The sequence below is a fragment of the Acinonyx jubatus genome, chromosome B2, assembly GCF_027475565.1.
Source record: "Acinonyx jubatus isolate Ajub_Pintada_27869175 chromosome B2, VMU_Ajub_asm_v1.0, whole genome shotgun sequence".
Classification (NCBI taxonomy): Eukaryota; Metazoa; Chordata; class Mammalia; order Carnivora; family Felidae; genus Acinonyx; species Acinonyx jubatus.
Genome location: NC_069385.1, coordinates 134,727,656 through 134,739,666, shown reverse-complemented (window position 1 = coordinate 134,739,666; position 12,011 = coordinate 134,727,656).

Here is a 12,011-nt window from a genome sequence, read left to right as displayed (position 1 = left end):
GTTCCAGCCTCGCCTGGAGCTCTGTGCTGACAGCTCAGAGCCTGGAGCCTGCTTCCGATTCTGCGCCGCCCCCGCCCTTCCCAGCTCACACTGTGTCTCTGTATCTCTCGAAAATAAATAAACATTTTTTTAAAGTTATTTAAGCATAAAAGGTGTGCACACACACAGACATTTCACCGGAATAAGCAAATCCATAGAGACAGAACCTAGACTGGGAGTTGCCTAAGGCGGAGGGGTGGGGGTGGGGTGGAAAGGGTGAGTGCAAAGGGTACAAGGTTTCTTTTTGGGGTGATGCAAATGTTCTAAACATGGATTATGGTGATGGCTGCACAACTCTGTGAATATACGGAGGACACACTTTAAATCCGTAAATTGTATGTCGAACTCATTGAAACTGGTTTTTATTTTTAATTTTTTTTTTAACATTTATTTATTTTTGAGACAGAGAGAGACAGAGCGTGAGCAGGGGGAGGGGCAGAGAGAGAGGGAGACACAGAATCCGAAACAGGCTCTAGGCTCCAAGCGGTCAGCACAGAGCCCGACGCAGGGCTCGAACTCACGGACCGTGAGATCATGACCTGAGCCGAAGTCGGACGCCTAACCGACCAAGCCACCCAGGCGCCCCGAAACTGGTTTTGAGAAAAAACATGTCCATTCTACCCCTTCAACTTTCGGATGAAGAACCAAAGCCAGAAAATTGTGCAGTCTGCCACGTGGGTCACACGGCTGGTTACTGGAGATCCTCCCACTCTCAACCCCCCCCCCCCCCCCCCCCCCGCCACCCAGGGACCCCGCGGGGGCCAAGTCCTCCTGCGGTGCCCTCCCTGTGTGCCACATGACTCCTGATCAGTCTCCCAAGAAGATGCTTTGGTTACCGATAAATCCTAAATTAAGTTTTTTATTAAGGTTCAGTGATAACTAAAACGAACTAACCTAGGGCACCCCTCTACTTCAAGTGTTTTACAAGGGCAGAGCCGTCTCCTGGTCTGCACCGGGAGAGAAACCGAGCTTGTCCGTGGTGAGTGCGTTGGTCTCCCCGGGGCCGCACAGCAGGCACCCCCAGGGAGGGGTCGGGCCTTCTGGCCTCTCATCCCCAGGGGCCAGCGTCGTGCCTGGGGCAGCCCAGGCGGGCGGAGGCCACCCATCCTGAGCACAGGCCTTTCTTCCAGGGAGTGAGTCAGCCTGCGGCCTGAAGGGGGCGCTACGAATGGCCGGAAGGCCCAGAGGGTTAGCCATCCAAGGAGCCTAGACCCCCGCGCTCCGCAGAAAACTCCTCCCCCGGGACCTCCGCGGTGCTCTCCCCACGCCCCCGACTCCGAACTCGTGCCGACCGAGGTAGGCAAGTCAAGATTCCCCAGCCGTGACCGGTCTTCTCAGACTTCCAGTATCTTCTGAGACGGGACGTCCCGTTCTGCTCCTCCTGTCCCTTGTCTGAAACTAGGAGACTCTCTTCCTCCCCAGACCACAGTCCTGAGGCTACAGCACGTGAGTCCTGGGGCTCAGGGCACACAGGGCCCCAGTACCTGATGCTTGCGGAATGATAAAGGTTAGGGAAGAGGCCTCCCCCTGAAGGAGGCCTTAAAACTAAGGAGTCATTAAAACTAAGAGGGTTAGAGGCGCCTGGGTGGTTCAGTCCGTTGAGTATCCGGCTTCGTCTCAGGTCATGATCTTGCAGTTTGTGAGTTCGGGGCCACATCGGGCTCTCTGCTGTCAGTGCAGAGTCAGCTTCGGATCCTCTCCGCCTCTCTCTCTCAAAATAAATAAATAAACATTTTTTAAAAAAGTAAGACGGGTTTAGCAAGAAGGGGAACCAACTGTCTTTTTTTTTTTTTTTAATCTTGCTCATTCTCATTCACCACCAACGTGGCCCCGAATCTCCATCATTCTTTGTGACAACTTACCTCCTCCAGGAAGCCACCTGGATCGACCCCATTCTTCTTTCTCTGTGTTCCTCGCCATTCGCGTCCTGTGTCAAGGTTGGAAGCACAGCCTCCAGAGCCAGGCTGCTTCCCTTTGAATCCCTTGACGTTGGGGAAATGACCCCAGCTCTCAGTGCCTCAGGTTCCTTATCAGTAAAATAGGGATAATAATAGTACGCAAGTCATAGGGTCATTACGAGGATTAAATCGGTTTACGTGCATCGCCACCCAATGCCTAGAAACCGTTTTGGGAGTCGGTGCATTTTCTCATCTGCATTTCCTGCTTAGTGAACATGTGGACTTACAGTTGTTTCTAAGCGCTCCTGGAAGGACTGTCCCCTAACCGATGTCCTTTCCCAGTGATGAAACGACGCCGTGCACACAGCGGAGTGTTCACTAAACGCTTGCTCTCTGCTTCCCGGCGCAATCTGTTTCAAACGTAGAGAACATTCGCTGGAAATTTTGTCAAAGCGGATCTGCCCGTATTTTAAACCCCGGGTGATTGTTGGAGGCAAGAATCGTCGCCTTTTGTGTTTTCCCTTGGAAGTGTCCTTTGCAAGCTGCAGCCACCCTGGTACCTCGGAAGGGCCCCGAACTGGGCTTCAGGGTTACAGGTAAAAATTAGCCACCTCGCTCTCGCAGGGGGTGCCCGGAGATGCAGGGATGGGGCAGGAGTGGATGAAGCTGGCCTGCGATTGGGGACCACCGCGGAGGGGAATAGAGGCAACAACCTCCCCCCCCCCCCCCCGCCCCGCCATCAAATGTTGGCATCTCCGAAGGGCGCACAGAGCCTGGGGTTCCCCGAGGTTGTAAAAATCCCAAATCCATGTCACCGCATATGTCTTCTCTGCGAGGTCTGCTGCTGCTACATTTGAGCTGTGTTGACAACTGGAATCTTCCAGATTGTTCCTTTTGTGATTATAAACTGTCTTTGGAGTAGCGTGATGTGGGCGGATGCAGTTTATAGAACTACTTGGACCAATCAGCCTGTTCCCCAAAGGAACGCTTGTCTTACCCTCTCCCAGCGTCTTCCTTGCAAAACAACATAGCCTGATGATCTGTTTTGGGGGAAAGGAGAGGAGAAAGGACATCATTCAATTTAAGGACATGAGGAAATACCCGAGCACAGACCACACCTGAGTTGAATTGGGCAGGAATTCTCTTTTATGCGACCACCCCCCCCCCCCCCCGCCCTGGACCTTTCCCCCATTCCATGGTATCTCTTCTTCTGTGAGACGCCCACTGCCTTCGTGTATTCTCAGTGCCCCAACCCACCAAAAATAAACCCAGAAACCTCTCCCCTCGGGAAGAGAGCAAATCTCAGCCCTTCGTTATGAGGGTGGGCTTTGACAGCACAGAGACCTGGGTTCAAACCCCAGCCTTTCTGCTTCCTAGGGGTCTGAGCTCCTGCAAATCAGCCTGCCTGTCCCACATAAACCACAGATCATAACACTCACAGTGCTTTTAGCCACAAGTAACCAGAAAGCCAACCCAAATGGGTTTAACCAGTGAGGAAATCGATTGACCCCCATCCGGCCCTAATAATGGAAAGTTCCAAGGTGCAACAGGCTGACTGAACCCCGCTATCAGGGACCCAAGGTTCTTTCTGCTTCTCTGCGTTCCATCCTCGGGATCAGCCGCATCTTAAACCTGGCTCCCTTCACAGAGTGGCAGCCAGGGCAGAGGAAACCACCCCCTTGACCACAGGCTAATGACTAGCACGAAGGGAATGCTATGCACTGAGTGCCTCAGGCCTGGTTCCGTAAACCAGTTACTAGCAAGGCATGGACAGGATTACCATGGTTGGTATGCAGTGGTTGTCAAACTTGAGCGTACATCGGGGTGGCGGGAAGGACTTACAAAAACACAGATAACCGGGCCTCAGTGTCAGCGTTTCTGATTCTGTAGGTCAAGAGAAGAGCCTGAGACTTTGCCTTTCTAACAAGTTCTGGGGTGCCACAGAAGCCTCCAGATCACGCTCTGAAAACCACTAACGTAGTCAGATCAGGGGTACCCCTAGACTCGGGCCAAATGCCCCAGATTGCATGGTAAGGAAGGGGTGACATGGACGTTGGAGAATTAGCTGTGATACTCAGAATCTTGGAGAGTCAGTGTTTCAGTCATCTGTCGCTGAATAACAGACATCCCAAAACTTAGCAGCATGAAACACCAACTTATTATTATTTTCAATGGTTCTGTGGGTTGAGCGGTCTCGTCTGGGCAATTTTCACTTAGGGTCTCACATGCGTTTGTAATCAGATGTCAGTTGGGGGCCGAATCCTCTGAAAACTATGTTGAGCTGGCATGGAAATGGCTTCTTGGCTCCCATGTCTGGAATGTATATGGCTGGGATCGCTGAGGGCTGGCCAGCACCTGTGTCCCCTCCGCCACTCCACATGACTTGCTTGGGCTTCCTTACAACATGGCTTCCGGAGACTTGGATTTCTCATATGGCGATTGACTTTCCCCAGAATGACCATTCCAAGAGACCAAGGCAGGAGCTGTGAGGCTCCTCCCGATCTAGCCTCAGAGACCACACAGTATGCCTTCCTCCCCCCACCAAGCCCACCCCCCAATTCTACTGGTTACATGGGAGGCACAGAGCCAGCCCAGATTCAAAGGAAGGGCACCACACAAGGGCATGTATATATAGAGGCAGGATCACCGAGGGCTCATCCTGGGGACCAGCTACCACGGGAATTAAAGGAGATCATTCATGGAAAGTCTTGAGTATGAATATAGCATTTACCATCAATAAGAGTTCAGGAAATGAGCATTATAATAATTGCTGTTCCATGCAGGGGGTTCTGCTTATTACACTTTCTATGTTGTTGAGGAATTTAAGGCTTTCTCAACTAGGAAAGGATTTTCAGGCAGTAGCCAGCAGGTGAAGCAGTATTTTCTTGGAGTGTGATCCTTCCAGGTCTCCCGAACCAGACGTACAAAGTCACTATTTCCTTAACCAGGAGAAAGACTACACTCCCAAGTGTATCTGCTATATGATGGAAATGTTCCTTTTCTGTTGGCTTCCATGTGGTTTCTATTTTATTAAAGTTTATTTATTTATTTCAAGAGAGAGAGTGGGGGAGGAGCGGAGAGAGAGGGGAAGAGAGAGAATCCCAGGCAGGCTCCATGCGGCCAGCGCGGAGCCTAACGCAGGGCTCGAACTCACGAACCGTGAGATCACAACCTGAGCTGAAACCAAGAGTCGGTCGCTTAACTGGCTGAGCCACCCAGGTGCCCCAGGTTCCTATTTAAAAAAATTTTTTTAATGTTTATTTATTTTTGAGACAGAGACAGAGCATGAATGGGGGAGCATCAGAGAGAGAGGGAGACACAAAATCTGAAACAGGCTCCAGGCTCTGAGCTGTCAGCACAGAGCCCAACGCGGGGCTCGGACTCACGGACCGCGAGATCGTGACCTGAGCCGAAGTCGGACGCTTAACCGACTGGGCCACCCAGGCGCCCCTCCAGGCTCCTATTTTAGAATGCTGGCTTTCGATGAGAGATTTTTACCCAGACTCCTGTAGATTGGCTGACTTGACTAAAAATTATGACAGCTCTTGTGTTCTGTATCGGTACTTAGGTAAAACCTAGTCCTCCAGTGTCCCCGTTCCCATGTCACTTATGGAAAGTCACTAGGATGACAACGACTCAAGTCACTCTGTATCACTCCCACCAGCCGCCTCTATTCCGAAGCCAAACACGCCTTGCCAATTTGAGCGATTCTGAGCACGACTGAGTTTCAGAATGGCCTCAGAGAGAGGATGGGTTTTCTTATTTCTACCAAAGATGCACACATACGTCTTAGCTTTATACTTGCTGGTGCTTTTTTCCTTTCCTTTGGAGTGAGAGCGAGTTGGGGCTTTACTCAACCGCATGATGGAGAGAAACTTGAGGGGCTTTTGGCTTGTGTGTGTTAGGGGTGGGGAGGAGCTGGTTCATCCCAATCTGGACGAATCTACTGCTGCTGCGGAGGGAGAAGCACGGAGAGCTTCTAGAGTGTCTGTCTGTCGGCCAATGTACCCGAGCAGCCCTGCCAAGGTCTGATGTGTTTGGACTTGAGCTTGACGGGGAAGGTTGCACAAAGGCAAGTTCCTGGGATTTGTTCTGCCGTCTGAGTGGGCTGGGTGTTCTCACGGGGCTATTTCCGTACAAAAAGCTGTCTGGAACCATCTGAGAATCCACTCACCGCCGCGGTTTACTGGAATATACCTTCTAGTCACTCTGTTGCATCATTTCCCCTCCATTTTGTGCTTAAGAGGACGACTGCGTGTGTACATGTGGATGTCCGTGTGAGTGTGTGTGTTCCAAAGTTATGTTACCATGGAGAGTTATTTGGAAAAGCTTTCTTACCAACCGTTTCAGCCGAACGTATGAAAGTGCATTTCAAAAATCAAAGCTCCTCTTAATGTGCATAGACTCTGTTGGGAAGGACACGCAAAAAAAGTGGTAATCTTTGTTGCTGCTGGAGAAGGGAACTGGGGGGTCAGTGTGCTGAGGGAGGCTTAGTCTTCATTGTGTGCTAGTTAATTTTATTTTACCATGAGCATGTAATATTTTTTAAAAATGAACACTAGAGTTGTCGGGTTATTTTTTTTCTAATGTTTATTTTATTTTTGAGGGAGAGACAGAGCTTGCGCGAGCAGGGGAGGGGCAGAGAGAGAGGGCGAGAGAGAATCCAAGCTGGCTCCTCACTGCCAGCACAGAGCCTGACTCAGGGCCGGACCCCACGCACCGTGAGATCATGACCTGAGCCAAAGTCAACAGTCCGACGCTTACCTGACTGAGCCACCGAGGCGCCCCGAACGCAAGAGTTAAATGCCAAAGCTTCTCCTGGGAACCATTCGCTGGACTCAATCGTCCCTCTTGACTCCTGCACTCAGCTCCCCAAGAGGAAACTGGGAATCCTTGAGCCATCGTGGGCTGAATATGAAGAAGGAATCTGCCTTCTTGGACGCACACTGCACATTCTCCAGGACACCCTTCGCCTCTTTAGCCGTTGGAATGGATAAAGTATGTGGAGAGGGCACAATGTCTGTCAGATTCAATAATGACTTCGGACACATTCTGCCTGGCGGTATTCCAGAGAAAACACAGCGGGTGGTGAGTGGGGCAGCCCGCTGAGTGCAGGGTGCTAGGCATACCTGGAGTGACCTGCCAGGCCAGCACGAAACAGCTCGTCCAAGTTGTGCAGGGAAGCTCTGTACCTGGTCACATAGAGGAACACTGAACACCTTCATGATGTGTCTACCCACGTTTTGATTTCCTCACAGACGATGGCTCAGGCTTCAGAAGTTATGGCGACCTTACTGTGTATTTTTATATTCTCTTTGCTGAGCTAATGACCTGCTTCCAAGCCAAGAGTACAAATGGCAAGTGGACAGCCCAATATTTCCTCTCCCGTCCTCGCCCTACTGGCAGTCCATTAACATAACGCGTGTCCACACAGCCCCTCTCGTTGGCACCGTGCGTGCGGCTTGGGCTAGCCGAGTCGCACCAGATAGAGCCTGCTCATTGGAAAGCATTAGCCAACTCAAGAGGGAGGAAAAAAGAATAAAAAAGAAAAACACTGCCCATCATAAAAATAACTTGAGAATTGCGCAACCCGCCAGCATGGGTCATTTGTGTTGAACTTGCTTTCAGCGCTCTGTTAAAGGTACCACACCCTACCAGCGAAGAGATTACTCCCTTCCTTTCGAGCAGCAAAATAATGGGAACTAGAAAAGCTTCTGTGAATTTGGCAAGGCTTCGTATACACAGGTTTCCATGAGGTCGGGCAAGAGCCAGGATGGTGTTCGGTATATGTTAGTGCTCCCTGTTCATTAAAGGCTGCCTTTCGGAGCTAAAGCCATGGTTTTCTAGACGTGAGATTCTGCCCCGACCCGGTGCACTCGGCTGACGGTGTGGATTTTGCAGCGCAGGTTATTGTTGTCTTGTTTCAATATGCTTGAAATCATCATGGCACTTCACGGAGCGCTAATGTTTTCCCAAGGGAAATACTATGTTTTTGCACGCAGAGCTACCCAGACTCAGAGTTTCCTCCCGAGGACATTGTGCTATTCCACGGAACACAATAGGGCAGATGTTTCAGAGGATTTCAGTGCGGTCGGGAGAAGTTTGCTGACTGCCAGCTGCGTGCCAGACATTTTCATATGTCTTCACGTGTTGTTGACAGCCACCAAGCGAGGCTGATGTCGTTGTGCTTTCCCGGGTGGGGAAGCTAAAGCACAGAGGAATGAAGGACCAGCACAAGGGTGTCCCGCTGTAAGCGACAGCTGGGATGTACACCCAGACCCTCCTGGCCCCAACGCAAACACCCTTTCCTACGGCAGTGACACTGCCTTTCAATGCCCCCTTTGACACTGAAGATTAAGGTGTGGCCCAAAGTTTGGACATGGCTTTCAGGGAGGCTCTGCCAGACCACGGGTGGGACGTTGATGACAATGGGGACTTGGGCTTCCAGGGGGAGGTTCCAGTATTGAAGAGCACAAGGGCATCCAGAGAGCGAGAGGCGGGATTCCTGCTAATCAAATAGCAGATATCTAGGGACTAGACTGTAAGGGCAGGATCATATCTCCAGAAGGACTGACGAGGAGATGATGAGGCAGACCCTACATCGTGGAGGAGACGATGGGAGCCACGAAAACATCGACTCAGAATCAAAGGGATCAAAGGGGTCAAGATGGAGACCCACCATGCTGGACTTCAGTCCCAGAGGATGTAACAATGGCCAATGACTAGCATCAGACGGTCAGAGCACGACCAGCACCAGCCTGACTTGGTGCCGAGGCTCTACTAGGCGGCAGGGGCCGTGGGAGTAATAGTGGACAAAGTAGGTGGAGTCCCTGCCCTCGTGAGCTGGTGATGGGTGCCCGGGGTCTGTATTAGGGTGTACTCTTGGGTTCAACTTGTGGAAGGGAAGGGGGGAGGGAGCAAGACGGGCAGAAGACGAGCTGTCTCCGGCGGGGAGTTTTGAAGATAGGACGACCCTCCAGAGCCGCGCACCCTGGGGGAGGCGGCTGGGCCCTGGCCCCCCCCCCCCAGGTCATTGAGCCGTGGCTGCCCCTGGAAAGGGCTGGGGTGGGCAGCTCTCCTTCCCGGGGCGCCTGAAGGCTATCGACCAGCAGCACTACCTGCCATGAGCCCGTGATGGGAGCAAAGTGAGTAAGAGGGCGGTGGCAGAAAACGAGTTCGGAGAGGCGTCAGGGGGCCAGCTTGTGCGGACCTCGGGGACCTTCGTCCACCATTGGACGGGCTTTCGTTCCACCATTGGCGGTCTTGAGAAAGGCATGCCGAGCTCTAATTCACATTTTAACCTGATCGCTCCTGTAGCTAAGGGGAACAGACTGTGGAGAAGCAAAGGGGAAGGAGGAAGACTTGTGTGAGTCTGGAATTCAAAGGAAAGGTCCCAACTGAAACATGAATTTGGTAGCTTTCTTGATGCATTTATTTATTTATGTATTTATTTATTTGAGAGAGAGAGAGAGAGAGAGAGAGAGCACACGAGCAGGGGAAGGGAGCAGACAGGGAGAGAGAGAGAGAGAGAGAGAGAGAGAGAGAGGCTCCACACGCAACACAGAGCCTGATGTGGGGCTCGGTCCCACGACCCTGGGATCATGACCTGAGCCGAAATCAAGACTCCAACGCTCAACCGACCGAGCCACCCAGGTGCCCCTTTCGTGATGCATTTAAAGCCACGTGACCCCAGCTACCCCTTGGGAGTGAATGCAGAGAGTGGAGAGAAGAAGTCTGAGGATTGAGTTCCAGAAGATTCTGCTGGCTGGGGGCCGGAGATAGGAGGAGGACTCAGCAAAGAGAGACAAGCGAGGCTGCAGGAACTGCGTGAGGGAGCAGCGGTCCCGAGGCCAAGTAAAGAAAAGGTTCCACCTCGGAGAAGAATCAGCTGCTGAGAGGTCGAGCAGGAGAGAAGGAGCAGGACCCGTTAGACCCGGCGAGCGCCCTGGACAAGAGCAGTTTCAGATGCTCTTGGTGGTGGTGGGGTGAAAGCCTGATTGAACTGCCTTCAAGAGATAACAGGCGGAGGGGAATTGGACACAACCAGTACAAACAACTTTCTGAAGAGTTCTGTTAGAGGAGCAGAGAGGGGCGCACGGGGGGCTCAGTCAGTTGAGCGTCCAACTCCTGGTTTCCGCTCGGGTCATGATCTCGTGGTTCGTGGGTTCCCTGCTGACAGCATGGAGCCTGCTCAGGATTCTCTCTCCCTTTCCCTCTGCCCTTCCCCTGCCCATGCTCTCTCTCTCTCTCAAAAAAATAAAAATAAATTTTAAAAGGAAAGAAAGAGAAGCAGAGAAATGGGGCAGTAGCATGGATGCCTTCAGGGTCAGGAGAAGGCCAGTGAGCCTCGGGTCCCCCGAAAACAGTTCCGGAGTCTGGGCCGGGTGGAATCCGTGGGTGAGCACCCAGAGGCCCACCTGAAGGCTGGAGATTACAGGGTTTGGGGCTGAGGAGGCCATGCAAATCCTGATGTGATGAGTAGAGGGAAGGAGAACAGAGCATTTCAGATGTGCCTTTTTCTACACTGTCCTCCTACGGACGCTGAGAAGTTGGATATGGATTGAACTTTTGGAAAACTTGGTCTTGTTTTAACTACTTGGGGGAAATTACTTAGAGGAAACCAGTGGTGATTTTTTAAAAATGCTGAAAAAATGTTTAGTATTTTTGGGGGAGAGACAGAGTGTAAGCGGGGGAGGGGCAGAGAGAGAGAGAGAGAGAGAGAGAGAGGCCCAGAATCTGAAGCAGGCTCCGGGCTCTGAGCTGTCAGCACAGAGCCCGACACAGGGCTTGAACCCATGATCCGTGAGATCGTGTCCCGAGCCGAAGTTGGATGCTTAACCGACTGAGCCACCCAGGCGCCCCAGCAGTGATTTCTTCGTGTGGGAGATCCTCTCCGAGTATAACCGTGTTATGAGAATTTCCATGTATCAGTTTTTCCAAAAACCGGGTACACCTATAATCGCACTTTGGGTTCTTGGCTACATCGAGGATGAAACTGAATGTAATTATATCACATTTTCTTCAAAGGCTCTTAAAAAAAAAAAAAAACTGAGGCTGTCACAATAGGACTGTGAGATTATAGAATAGCATGCAGTTGTTGTTTTTTTTAATTTTTTTTTCAACGTTTATTTATTTTTGGGACAGAGAGAGACAGAGCATGAACGGGGGAGGGGCAGAGAGAGAGGGAGACACAGAATCGGAAGCAGGCTCCAGGCTACGAGCCATCAGCCCAGAGCCTGACGCGGGGCTCGAGCTCACGGACCGCGAGATCGTGACCTGGCTGAAGTCGGACGCTTAACCGACTGCGCCACCCAGGCACCCCTAGTTTTTAAAAACTAAAACAGGGAGCAAGAAAGTTACTTTCCAGATGCCACAGAGTAAGCCTGGCCAAGCCTGGCAGGGGGACAAGAAAACAGCACTTCTGGGCCAGGCCCGTTGTCCTCAGGACCCAAGGGAGATCGGTAGGCATCAGGAGCCACAAGGCTTTAGGGAGGGCTTTAAAAGTTAAAGGACCAGCATCTGATACGAACAGGACCCTGGATAGCAGCACGGGGCAGGGGGACAGAAATTCCCGCCTTGGAAAGGCTGCAGGGCAGGGAAGGGGTAACAGCTCGGGCTCACACTGAGGAGGTGCCCAGCCTGTGTTTGGAGATTCAAGGCTGCAAGGTGTCCCCATGAAGACGCCTCGAAGACGAGCAGGCCCCCTCGGGGCCTTTGCTGTGTGGTCTCTCTGCTTGGAGGACTCGGCCCTCTCCGCCATCCCCAGCCGACTCTTACACAACCTTGAGATCTATCTCATCTGAAACCTGTCGAAGTTTCCTGACTCCCTTCCCCCAACTTTCTTTTGTTTCTTTTCTCGTGCAGCTGCGGTCCCCTGGCTTCCCCTTCGTTGCTAGGTGTTGGTGCACCTGCTGCCCTGCTTCTCTCACTCCCCACCCCCTACCCGGGCTCTGATTTCCTGGTTCTCCTTGGATTAAAAGCAAGCCCAACCCACCCCACCCCCCGGCCCCAACCAGTCTGTTCACACAGTGCTTTCTCCAGCTGCTCTCCTCTGGTTCAGGCTGCCCACGTGAG